Source organism: Choristoneura fumiferana, chromosome 25 (assembly GCF_025370935.1).
Source record: "Choristoneura fumiferana chromosome 25, NRCan_CFum_1, whole genome shotgun sequence".
NCBI classification, from domain to species: domain Eukaryota; kingdom Metazoa; phylum Arthropoda; class Insecta; order Lepidoptera; family Tortricidae; genus Choristoneura; species Choristoneura fumiferana.
The window spans coordinates 10,881,550-10,895,060 of record NC_133496.1 but is presented as its reverse complement, the minus strand read 5'-3'; the positions used below and the strand labels follow the sequence as shown (position 1 = coordinate 10,895,060).

General features: G+C 40.1%; 1 protein-coding gene and 1 long non-coding RNA gene across 3 annotated transcripts in view; both read right to left on the bottom strand.

Moving 5' to 3' along the window:
* LOC141442138 (uncharacterized) overlaps positions 1-4,941 on the bottom strand; it is a 57,753-nt gene extending 52,812 nt beyond the window's left edge. Inside the window, exon 1 of one of the 2 annotated variants that reach the window (XM_074107044.1) lies at positions 4,921-4,941. The gene's annotated coding sequence lies outside the window, so the exon portion shown is untranslated. The remainder of the gene's footprint in view (positions 1-4,920) is intronic. The other variant, XM_074107045.1, reaches the window with a different exon arrangement.
* Positions 4,942-5,175: 234 nt separating this feature from the next.
* On the bottom strand, positions 5,176-6,673 carry LOC141442139 (uncharacterized). The gene is made up of 2 exons (XR_012452890.1): positions 6,578-6,673; positions 5,176-5,332 (listed from the first exon to the last, which is right to left on the bottom strand). It is a non-coding gene; the product is annotated as an uncharacterized lncRNA (long non-coding RNA).
* Between the last annotated feature and the right edge of the window lie 6,838 nt (positions 6,674-13,511).

The window sequence follows — 13,511 nt, the reverse complement described above, 5'->3', positions numbered from 1 at the left end:
TGGAGAAGGCAAGCGAAACCCATCATACTATTTTCCTCTGAAGGTTAACTCACCATCATCATCATCATCATATCAGCCGTAGGACGTCCACTGTTGAACATAGGCCTCCCTATATACCTCCAGTTGCTTCAGTTGGAAGCGGCCTGCTTCCACCCTGAATCACTTTAACCAGGTCATTCGCCCATCTTGTAGGTGGACGTCCTAGGGAAAAGGTTCACTATTGGCCCTATACTACGCAGTGCTTAATTTGACCATCGTATCTTGCCGATCATGCGCCCCGTTGATGCTTCATATTACTTAAATAAAATAAATAAAAAATATCATGGGACACTTGACACGAATTGACTTAGTCCCAAACTAAGCAAAGCTTGTACTATGGATGCTAGGCAAGGGATGAACTTACTTATATAGATAAATACATACTTAAATACATATTAAGGGCCAATCAACTATTTTACCCACACTAATCTGTCCGCGATATTTTTCAAACAATTGCAGATTTGAAATATCTTGTTAGAAGTAAAATTTTTTGGAAACGCCAGAGACATTTTTGGTAACGCAGGAGACGCCCAAAGTGTCTGTAAAATAGTTGATTGGCCCTTAAACATCCAAGACCCGAGAACAAACATTCGTATTATTCATACAAATATCTGCCCCGGCCGGGAATCGAACCCAGGACCTCAAGCTTCGTAGTTAGGTTCTCTAGCCACTTGGCCATCCCGTAATCATATTAAAAACGAGGGTGCGATACGAATTTCAATTTTCGAATTTCGTAGTAGCCCCCCTGGTCATCCGACAAGCACGAACACTCTGTCAAGGTAACGGTGATAAAACTTACCCCGCCAAATAGAGTTTCGCAGGCTTCCACGCCACTCTGCATCAGGACTACAGCCAGGATCACGAGGAACAAGAGCACTAGTTTCGACATTTTGCCTGATTTGTGGTCCGCTTCAATTCTGCAACAATATGGTTTAAGACTATATCAGCTCGTAAAACAAAAACAAAAGTTTATTTTGCAAAAAGGCTTCAGAGGGCTACTTTACATGATTTTTTTTAGTCGCCAATATTTTACGGAAAGCCGTCTTTGCCGGGAAGAACACGCTGTTAGAATTTTGACGAAAAGTTTTTTTTTTAATAAGTTCTAAATGTTATCGACAGATCGATCAAAAGATCGATTTGCTGTCGCAATGAATGACACATTTTGCAAGATCTCTTCTAGAGTCATTATTCGAGCGTTCAACCGTCTCCTTTTTCTGTTTTTTTTTCTGTAAAAATGGCCAAATATTCTGATACCGTTTTTTAATTATCTGGTAAGAACTCTGACAAACAATCGAAAACGACATCAAAATCTACAGCCAATTGATAAAAAAAACCAGTAAAATCAGTCTGTTGAAACGGTAAAATAATTGTATGCTTGTGTGAACGCGTGCATTGAAATACTGTTGCTACGAAATCGGATTCTACAAAAAACAGAGGGGCTACTACAAAATTCCAAAATCGAAGTTCGTATCGTACCTACCGTCCCTCTCACTCTCGTATTAAATTATAATAATATTAACGTCAGCGGGACGGCAAGATACCAAGTTCGAATTTTGCACTTCGTAGTATATAGAGTCGGTTGCTGCAATGAATCGGATATCTCCTGGAGAATGGGCTCATGCGTAAATTTCAGCTGTTCTATTGCGGTTCACGGGATAAAGCCCTTTGACAGACAGACTAATGGACAGCGAAAAGACAGTAATGGGTTTCGTTTCCGTTCGAAACCCTAAATTAATAACACAGTGCGACTAGTTCCCAATAAGTTTTCCAAATGTTGTATTGCCTTTTCGGCGAAATGTGTTTCGTAAAATTTCACTTAGCAACCAACCTTTCGATGAAGTTTCATTTGGCAAACCAATCGTTGGCATAACTTTAATTCGCATTTTTCTTCTTTCGCAACAAAATTTTACTTCATCACACTTTTATGTGGCAAAAATTATGTAGCAAATGATTGGCTTAGGCAAATAACATTTGGTTAATTTTTATATTGCAAAGTTATGATACCAAATGTAGAAAAAGATTTGATTTTTGCGAGCGAGCGAAGCGAACGAGCTAAACGGCTCAGAGCAGCAGCGACTTGGATTAGTAAATGGTTCAGTTAGGTATTTTTTATAGAAGCCAGGATAACTGCCACTAGGAAAGTAGGTTGGATGCCATTCAATATACTTATTGCTAAATTAAGGTATGCCAACATTTGACGAAATCATAAATCAAATCTTAAAAAACTAGTTGGGAAATATAATTTCGCCTAAATAAAAATATGGGATAAATAGTTTGGGAGCTAATAGTTTCGCCGAAATATTAGTAAACCATAACAAATACTCAACAAAGCAACAAGAACCTTAGGTACATTCAAGGAAGCTGAATCAAATACGGGTGGAACCTTTGTGATACTAATGTCATGTTGACATCCCATACATTTTCAAATTACTTATAGCGAAATTGTTTATTTAAAGTTTCCACCCTGGCGTGATTCATTTTCTTTGACTGTAGGTACTATCAAACCAGCTGAATCGTGACCCACTGTGGAACCTTTTCGCAGAAAAATTCAGTGACATCGCAATGCTTGACAAGGGAATTCATTATGACACTTACTGTGAGAATGTTCTACGGTTGGTCAGGAATCAAACAGTTCGCTTTCTATCTTATTTTTTTTACCTCATCAGAAAATCTTGAAATTTAAATGATGTTACTTACCGTTATATTGAGTCTCGATACCTCGTCGAAGTTGGAAGAGATCTAATATTATGTGAATGCATAGTTCCGCTTATATACTAATTGCACTATCTTAATAACCTATAACCCTTATGCAGAACTTATCACGTGCACGTGGTAAATTTTCTAATTATTAATTATTTTAATAGCTCTATTTATCAAAGCAGATTATTACATTTTAATGAAACTAGACCATATACAGGCTGTCCTAAGAAAGTCACATCAAACTACGAGGCATGGAAGATTCCTTCAAGGATAAATTAACTAGCATTTGTATACTTGATCTCTTTTGTAGTGTTTTTTTACGTAATATCATTTATTTTATACGACTACTAGTTTTTGCCCGCGGTTTCGTCCACGTGGAATTCGGTTATCGCGCGCTGTTCCCTCGGAAAATGTGCATTATTTCCGGGATGAAATGTAGCCTTTGTCACTCTCTGGTCCATAAATTATCTCTAGGTATCCCAAAAATCACGTCGATCCGTCGCTCCGTTTCTTTAACTCTTTCAATAATAATGTTTTAAAGCGACTTTATCTTCTGAAAACAACGTAATCATAGTTTGCTGTTAGTCATGAAATTAATTATTTCTGAATGAAATAGGGTTTTATAAACTCCCAATAAAATCTTCTTTATCGGAAGTTTCTCAAAGACAAAAGGAAACAGATATCCTAACCCTGCCGTTGCTTTATGTTTTTGAAATAATCATGTATGTTAGGAAGAACATATGTGATTTTCCCACTAACGTCGATAAGCCAAAGGCTACTAGAAACACAGGGAAGCTTAAAGTTCCATCTTACAGACTGGCTAAAACCAAAAAGTCTTTTCTGGGAAATTGTATACGTTTTTATAATAAAATTCCAAAAAATATTATAAATGAAACGGATACAAAATTCAGATCTATTGTCAAGAAGACATTAATATCAAAGGCGTATTATAAAGTTAATGATTATATCATGGACAGGGATATTTGGAAATAATTCCGATCCGCATTAGCGATCCCTTCAAATAGCGAACCTACTGTGTTAAAAATAAAGTTGTGTTAAATATTTGTGATGTATACATTATCATTTAATAATATTGTAAATCTGTTTAAAAAAAATATATATACCTCGTTGAGTTTCTTGCCGGATTCTTCTCAGCAGAGGTTTTTCCGAACCGGTGGTAGATTTTTTTTTTACATTCATAAGTGCTTGTTATAGCCTAAATTGAATAAAGATATTTTGACTTTGACTTTGACTTTGAAAGCATAATATTTTTTTTTCTAAATTCTAAGAAAATATTATGTTAAGTGTATATCAATAGTCATTCAGGCGTACTTACTCTTCAAATAACAAAACAAAAACCGGCCAAGAGTGTGTCGGACACGCCCGAAATAGGGTTCCGTAGCCATTTCGAAAAATTTAAGTAATATTTTTCTAAGGATTTCGTATTTTCTACGGAGTCTTCCATAGTTTAGGTATATTTTATACCTTAGGCTGCTATTTACTCTTAAACTACTAATAATTCTCAAGTTTTCCTTGAAAGTTTGATATACTTACTTCCATCCTGTTTTTTTTTTCAATTTTTTCAATACACCGGTTTAGATTTTAGAGGGGGGGGACGCTCGATTTAATTGAAAATTAGCAATTTCAAGTTGAATTTTTTGCAAACAAATCACTGAATCAAAAAAACCTTCCTAGCAAATCTCTCATGGTTTTAAAATACCTATCCAACAATACCCCACACTATGGGGTTGGATCAGAAAAAAAAATCACCCTCGCTTTACCTCTTAAAAGATTTTTTTTTAATTTTATTGTATTATTTTGTTGGCATAGTTTACATATATAACCGTGCAAAATTACGACTTTCTAGCATTGATAGTCCCTGAGCAAAGCTGCGAACGGACAGACAGATAGACAGACAGACATGGCGAAACTATAAGGGTTCCATTTTTGCCATTTTAGCTCCGGAACCCTAAAAATGATTCTAAGTAAAGACGAAGTAAAGGATAAATTGACTAAAGTTAATTATTTTGATTTGACTTTGACAAGAGTTCTTCGAGAGTGTTTACTTACAGAATGCAAAATGGCCACGGTTTGCACATTAAGTATTTTCTGTATTTAATAAGGCACAGAATAGAGATACACATGATATCTAGCTAATTTTAATAATAAATATCTACGTACGTTTAACGATGAAATGAAGTAAATCCAAACATTTCACAACGCAAACGGTGTTGACGGGGTAAACGATATTGTTAGGTATACGGATACTCATAATATTCGTATAATGTTAAATGTAGTAAACAATAAAGGTAAATATAAATAGAGATCCGATGCAGTACAGCAAAAAAGTAAAACGGCCGAAGCTACGGAACGCTAATAATCAATTAAATTCGTTTCTTTATTGGTAAGGGTATAAATGAAGTTAAAAGGCAACAATATTTAAAAAGCCAAATTTTATTAATTCATTTTTGAAATTTCTTTGATATCTAAACTACTATTTTGTTTCAGGTGGAAACTAATTGCGAACACTGCAGTAGTCTCCGAGCCAGGAGTGAGCACACCACATGCTGCAGCAGTCGTCGTTATTGGAACACTGCAAAAAAAAAAACAAAATTAAATTCCATGCCATCAGAAGGAGGGGAGTGGCGTCTCTGCTCAGCAAAGTGCGCGGCAGCTCCCAGCACCATCCCGAGCATGTTTGCAGACCGCCTGGACTGCCCCATCACAAAGCACTGGGTAGACATCATCATTGGACAAATCAAGTGATGATTTTTACCACATCATTACAATTGTTGCATTTGATATTGATGTAATTTAAGTTTCAATTATGTAATTTAATGTAGGTAATTTAATTTAATTTGATTTGTTTTAATTTAGTTTATACTTATTTATGTAAAAATAGGGTTTACCAAAATGACCTAAAATATATGATTATTATTTAATTTTATTATTATGGGTGTCGTAAAAGGCGACGAAGGGATTTAATATGAGAGTGGGCATCAGCGCTCTCTATTGCCAACTTCAAACTACTCTTAATGCGGCCGCGAACTTTACTGTACCACAAAAGTTACAAGTGCTACAATTCTACAAAATTGACAAGTTTCTCCTAGTGAAATGTTACAATTTTGTAGAATTGTAGCACTTGTATTTTTGTGGTACAGGGGCCCGCCTTACGATGGAGAAGGCAAGCGGAACCCATCGTACTATTTTCCTCTGAAGGTTCACTCACCATCATCATCATCATCGTATCAGCCGTAGGACGTCCACTGTTAAACATAGGCCTCCCTATATGCAACCAGTTGCTTCAGTTGGAAGCGGCCTGCTTTCACCCTCAATCACTTTAACCAGGTCATCCGCCCATCTTGTAGGTGGACGTCCTAGGGCAAAGGTTCACTACTGGCCCTATACTACGAAGTGCAAAATTCGACCATCGTATCTTGCCATCCGTGCGTCCGGTTGATGCTTAATATTACTTAAATAAAATAAATAATAAATATCATGGGACACTTGACTCGAATTGACCTAGTCCCAAACTAAGCAAAGCTTGTATGTACTATAGATACTACGCAATGGATAAACTTACTTATATAGATAAATACATATTAAACATCCATGACCTGAGAACAAACATTCTTGTTATTCATACAAATATCTGCCCCGGCCGGGAATCAAACCCAGGACCTCAAGCTTCGTAGTTAGGTTCTCTAGCCACTTGGCCATCCCGTAATCATATTAAAAACGAGGGTGCGATACGAATTTCAATTTTCGAATTTCGTAGTAGCCCCCCTGGTCATCCGACAAGCACGAACACTGTCAAGGTAACGGTGATAAAACTTACCCCGCCAAGTAGAGTTTGGCAGGCTTCCACGCCACTCTGCATCAGGACTACAGCCAGGATCACGAGGAACAAGAGCACTAGTTTCGATATTTTGCTTGATTTTTGGTCCGTTTGAATTCTGCAACAATATGATTTAAGACTATATCCAGTTCATAAAACAAAAACAAAAGTTTATTTTGCTAATAGGCTTCAGAGGGCTACTTTACATGATTTTTTTAGTCGCCAGTATTTTTCGAAAGCCGTTTCGAACACGCTGTTAGAATTTTGACGAAAAGTTTTTTTTTTAGTACATACTATCGATAACATTATCGATCGATCGATCAAAAGATCGATTTGCTGTCGCAATGAATGACACATTTTGCAAGATCTCTTCTAGTCATTATTCGGGCGTTCAACCGTCTCATTTTTCTGTTTTGATATCTGTAAAAATGTTCAAATATTCTGATACAGTGTTTTAATTATCTGGTAAGAACTCTGACAAATAATCGAAAACGACATCAAAATCTACAGCCAATTGATAAAAAAAAACAGTAAAATCAGTCTGTTGAAACGGTAAAATAATTGTATGCTTGTGTGAACGCGTGCATTGAAATACTGTTGCTACGAAATCGGATTCTACAAAAAACAGAGGGGCTACTACTGCAGTAAACACAAGGATGATTCGCTATAGACTGTTTATTATTTCCAAAGCCTACCCACATGAACACATATTTATTAATACACTACATGTCCCTTTTCATGCAAAATCATTATTTTAATTTGTATCCATTACATTCCCTTTGAAAAATGATAACAAAATATGCATTATCGATAGGTTTACTTAGTTAATGTACTTATATAACACAAGATAATATTGTACTCTCTACCTATACATAATTATTATTATTTTTGGAACATGCAATTATTTAATTCCGTTACGTACATAAGTATAATAAGCAATAGGTTGTTATAGAACTATTTTCTTGCAAACAAATGTAAACTTGAATTATATTTTAAAGATTTTTAGTGTACAGAAATCTAATTTATCAGTTAGCAACAATTGTATCGCCTAGCGCTGTTTAATTACTGGCGAAGCTTCCGTCTGGCTTCGATTGCAGCAGCCCTCTGAGGGCGTGAATGGTCTGCAGCGCAAGGGGCGGCTGGCTCTGGAACAACAGACTGGTTGTCTGGGAAAGGAGATTCATCGGTAAGCGCGCCATCGTTCAATGTCTCTGCTACGTCGTCGTATACGCTGTCACTGGAAGTATTGGCATCGTCCTTAATCATTATCTCTAGGTGAGATGATGACGGAGACGCGTCTTCCGGTTCTATCTTAATGAGATGACGTCTATTTCTTCGGTAGCGCTTGCCCTCCGCATCCGCTACGAAGTAAGAGCGCGGCTGGTCGGCTGCGGCCAGCACGCGCGCCGAGCGCCGCCGCGCGCCGCGCCCGCCGCCGTCCAGCGCGATCACCTCGTCTCCCGGCTGCAGCTCTGGGAGTGTGCGCGCGCGCGAGTCATGACACTTCTTACTTTTTTGCTGGTTGTCAATTATATTTGTGTAATCGGCGTCATTGTTTCTCTGTGGTGCCAGTTTATCCAAATGGGACGGCAAACGAGTGTTTAGCCGTCTTCCCATCAGCAGTTCGGCCGGGCTGGCGATCCCATCTCTCGGAGTCGCTCTGTAGTTCAGCAATCCTATGTAAAAATCGCAACCAGTGTCGAGTGATTTTTTTAGAATCGATTTAATCGTGCGAATCGCGCGTTCACTGCGGCCGTTGGACTGGGCATAATTAGGTGATGACGTCACATGTGTTATGCCCCATGATTCCGTGAATTGCTTGAATTCTTTTGAGTTATAAGCAGGACCGTTATCCGTGACCAAATTCTGTGGTATTCCGTGTCGAGCGAACTGATCTCTCATCGCCAGCACCACACTATTAGTCGTGATAGCCCTCATGGGGCACACTTCGACAAAATTTGAAAAATAATCGACCAATATTAAATAGTACTTGCCTTTATATTCGAAAATATCTGATCTTACTTTAGCCCATGGTAGACACGGTATGGGATGCGGTATCATTGGCTCCCGACGCGGCACAGGCGCGTGGTCGGCGCAGGCGCGGCAGCGGCGCACGAGGCGCTCCACGTCGCGCGCCATGCCCGGCCAGAACATCACCTCCCTGGCTCGTCGCTTGCATCGGTCGATGCCGAGGTGGCCTTCATGCACGCGAGACAACATCTCAGATCGTAGTTCATTAGGAATATAAACTAGATCGTTTTTGAACAGCACGCCATCTGTGTATTCAAAGCATTCCCTGTATTCCCATACGGATCGAACCGATTCATCACAATCGTGTTTCCTGTCCGGCCAGCCATTTTTTATATACCGGATAAGCACTTGACATACCTGGTCGTTGCGCGTATACTCTTTTACTGTTTTCATTTTACTGTCACTGAGTCGCACCGTACGAAGCAAGAAACATGTTTGATCTTCGATATCATTTGATATTTTCTCGTGCATCAAGACCGGAAGTGGGGCACGAGATAGGGTGTCCGCGACGTACATATATTTTCCGGGTTTATAGACCGTGACAAAATCGTACCTCTGAATGCGTAACATCATGCGCTGTAACCTTGCCGGCACAGAGTCTAAAGACTTTTTAAAAAGAGCCTCCAAAGGTTTGTGATCGGTTTCCACTGTGACATTGATCTTGCCATAAACATATTGGTGAAACCTTTCCAACGCGAACACGATGGCCAGCATCTCCTTCTCGATCTGCGCGTAGCGCTGCTGCGTGTCAGTGAGAGTGGCGGAGGCGAACTCCACCGGGCGCGCGCCCTGCAGCAGCGCAGCGCCCAGAGCGCGGCTGCTCGCGTCCACCGACACTGCGCATGGCTGCTCGGGTGCGAATAGCGCCAGCACCGGCGCCGAGCACAGCGCCTGCTTTAGCGCAGCCACCACCCGTTCTTCGCACGCCCCCCAGCACCACTCGCTGTCTTTTTTAAGAAGGTTTCTGAGAGGTGACACCTGCTCCGAATAATTTGGAATAAACTTAGCCACGTAGTTGACCATACCCATAAACCTCTCTAATGACTGTCTGTCGGTCGGACTCGGCATGTCTTTGATTGCTTTTACTTTACTTTCATCGATTTTCACTCCTTCCGAGTTAAAAGTATGACCTAAGTACGTCACTTCTGACACACAGAACTCGCACTTATCACGATTGAATTTTATACCTACCTCTTTGGCCCTCTCTAGGAGACGCCTTAGGCGGCTGTCATGTTCGCTTTTTGTGGATCCCCATATAAGATAAGATAGATAAGATAATTTATTCAATAATTTGCAGTACAAAATAACAATAAATACAATGTTTTACAAATTCTATGATGACGTCATCGACAAAAGAGTCAACGCCGTCAAGGTCCTCCAGAAGCTGCCTAACTTTGCAGTCTGGTACCGCCCAAAAGGCGTACCAAAAGTGCAAAGATCTGCACTGTCTTTGTCTAGCTGGATCATCCAGAAACCTGATCTCGCATCCAACTTACTGAAATACCGAGCCCCCTTTAACTTTGTTGCAATATCTGTAATAGTAGGCAAAGGATAATGTTGTCGCCGAATAACGCGGTTCAAGGGCCGCGGATCCAGGCAAATACGGAAACTGCCGTCTTTTTTCGCAGCCACCACTATAGCATTTACCCATGAAGTAGGATGGGTGACCTTGCGTATAACACCAAGTTCCTCCATACGAGTTAATTCTGTTAACAACTGATCCCTGATGCTTAACGGGATCTTACGCACGGGACATATGCATGGGCATGCATCATTTTGAATAGGAATCTTATACTGTCCAGGTAATTTACCTAAACCCTTAAATAAGTTATCAAACTCATCGATATTCAGTGAAAATATACGCTTTACCAAGTCTAATTGTTCCAGAGCTTCCTTTCCAAGAATACTTTGACAATCATGAATTGATATTATAAATCTTAACGAAAATTCTTTACCTTTGAACCAACATTTTATCACACACGAACCAAAAATGGGCACATAATTCCCGCAAAATGATTGCGCCTTGACACTATCTGGCATAATATCACAAAGAGAAAACCCATTTAAATAAAATTATTTCTTGATAAAACATTAAGGTCGGAACCTGTATCCAATTTAAAATTGTGGTTCATTAATTTGTTATCAACACATAATATTTGTAAAGTTTCATACCATTTAGAGTCTTCTATACGATCAATTCTCTCAATAATCCTTACTATTATAAGGGGAAAGTGAGTTTGTTTGTTTGTTTGTTTGTTTGTTTGTTACGCTTTCACGCCGTAACTACTGCACCGATTCCTATGAAATTTTACATACGTCATATTAGAGGTCCAGAATAAATAATAGGATATTTTTTATCCCGAAAAAAATTGCCATTCCCAAGGGATGACCAAAAGTTTGTTTTTGTATTCTAACCAGGGCTTTAAATACCGTTAAAAACTGGTAACGTTACCAACTGTCAAACTGATTTAACGTTAAATGATAATTAACGTTAAACGATTTACCGTTACTTATACAACTTTTTACCGGTATAAAAAATGGTAACGTTATCAGCTATTCATTAAATTAACGTTAATTCAAAAGTATCGTTAAATCATTTTAACGGTATTTATATTACTATTTACCGGTAAGTTTGGGTAACGTTAAATGGCAGATTATCCTCATTTATCGAGCGAGTATGCACGCGCTAAATTGGCAACACTCGGTAGCATAGCAAAAAATACCGATAGTGTTACTTCGGTATCGTTATAATAATGTGAATTGGGTAACGTTAACAAGCCCTACAATGTAAAGTAAATTTACCGGTAAAAATAACGGTAATTAGGTAACGTTAAATAATGTTAAGTTATCAATTAACGTTAAATTTTAATACCGGTACTAGGTATTTTTATGATTTTACCATTATTTAACGTTACTTATAGTGTGAATTTGGTAACGTCAACAAGCCCTGATTCTAACCGCGGAGCTGACTGAGCTGACTTAATAATGTGTTAAAAAGCATGCTTGCTTGCTTGCTGCACCATTTCTTGCATAATCACATGCTTGCTTACACGATTGCTTCCACGCTTGCTTGCATGATTTAATGCATGCTTGCTTGCATGCTTCCATGCTTGCTTGCATGCTTGAATGCAGGCTTGAATGCATGCTTACTACTAGCACTATTTCTTGCAAAATTTCATGCTTGCTTGCATGCTTGAATGCATGCTCGAATGCATGCTTGCTTGCACTATTCCTTGCATAATTACATGCTTGCTTACATGCTCACTTACATGCTCACTTGCATGCCTGCTTGCATATTTGTTTGCCTGCTTGCATGCCTGCTTGCATGTTTGTTTGCTTGCTTGCATGCTTGCTTGCATGCTTGCTTGCATGCTTGCTTGCATGCTTGCTTGCATGCTTGCTTGCATGCTTGCTTGCAGCAGAGCTTGCAACATTCCTTGCATAATTACATGCTTACTTACATGCTCACTTTCATGCTTGCTTGCATGCTTGCTTGCATGCTTGCTTGCATGTTTGCTTGCATGCTTGCTTGCATGCTTGCTTGCATGATTTCTTGCATGCTTGCTTGCATGCTTGAATGCATGTTTTCTGGCAAAATACATGCTTGCTTGCATGCTTGAATGCAGCTTTGAATGCATGCTTGCTTGCATGCTTGCTTGCATGCTTGCTTGCATGCTTGAATGCATGTTTGCTTGCATGCTCGAATGCATGCTTACTACTAGCACTATTTCTTGCAAAATTTACATGCTTCCTTACATGGCTTGTTACATGCTGACTTGCATGCTTACTTGCACGCTTGCTTGCATGCTTGCTTGCATGCTTGAATGCATGTTTGCTTGCATGCTCGAATGCATGATTGCTTGCACTATTCCTTGCATAATTACATGCGTCCTTACATGCTTGCTTGCATGCTGACTTGCATGCTTACTTGCACGCTTGCTTGCATGCTTGCTGCATGCTTTAATGCATGTTTGCTTGCATGCTCGAATGCATGATTGCTTGCACTATTCCTTGCATAATTACATGCGTCCTTACATGCTTGCTTGCATGCTGACTTGCATGCTTACTTGCACGCTTGCTTGCATGCTGCTTGCATGCCTCGAATGCATGCTTGCTTTGCAATATTTCTTACAAATACTTGCATGCTTGCTTGCATGCTAGAATGCAGCTTGAATGCATGCTTGCTTTGCATTGCTCGAATGCATGCTTGCTTGCACTATTCCTTGCTTGCATAATTACATGCTTCCTTACATGCTCACTTGCATGCTTGCTTGCATGCTAGAATGCAGCTTGAATGCATGTTTGCTTGCATGCTCGAATGCTGATTGCTTGCACTATTCCTTGCATAATTACATGCTTGCTTGCATGCTTGCTTGCATGCTTGCTTGCATGCTTGCTTGCATGCTTGCTTGCATGCTTGCTTACATGCTCACTTGCATGCTTGCTGGCTTGCTTGCTTGATTGCTTGCTTCTTTGAAATGTTAATGGTTAACGCGAGCGAGCCGCGGGTAAAAAGCTAGTGTCGAAATAAAATAGTTCTTCGGAATCTTCTTGTAGCTGGTACTACTTTGTTCGGTCTCCGCCCTGGACACACTTTTTTATAATGACCTTTGTTACCACACACAAAGCACTTCACATTCCTGGCCGCACACTGGAATACCGCCGTCAGCAGTAAGCTTCTGCACATGCCGCACATAACCGCTCTCGAACGCCCCAAGCCGCCGCCGACGCCGGCCGCCGCGGGCGCCGCCTCGGCGCCGCTCGTCCCGCGGCCGTCATGCCGCCGCCCGGGTGCGCGCCAGCCGAGCCCGCGGCTGCCGCGCCCGCCGCGCCGCGTTGCTCCGCGCCACGACCCGCGATTCTTCCTCAGCTCGTCCACTGTCGCGCTTTCCTGACTCACTTT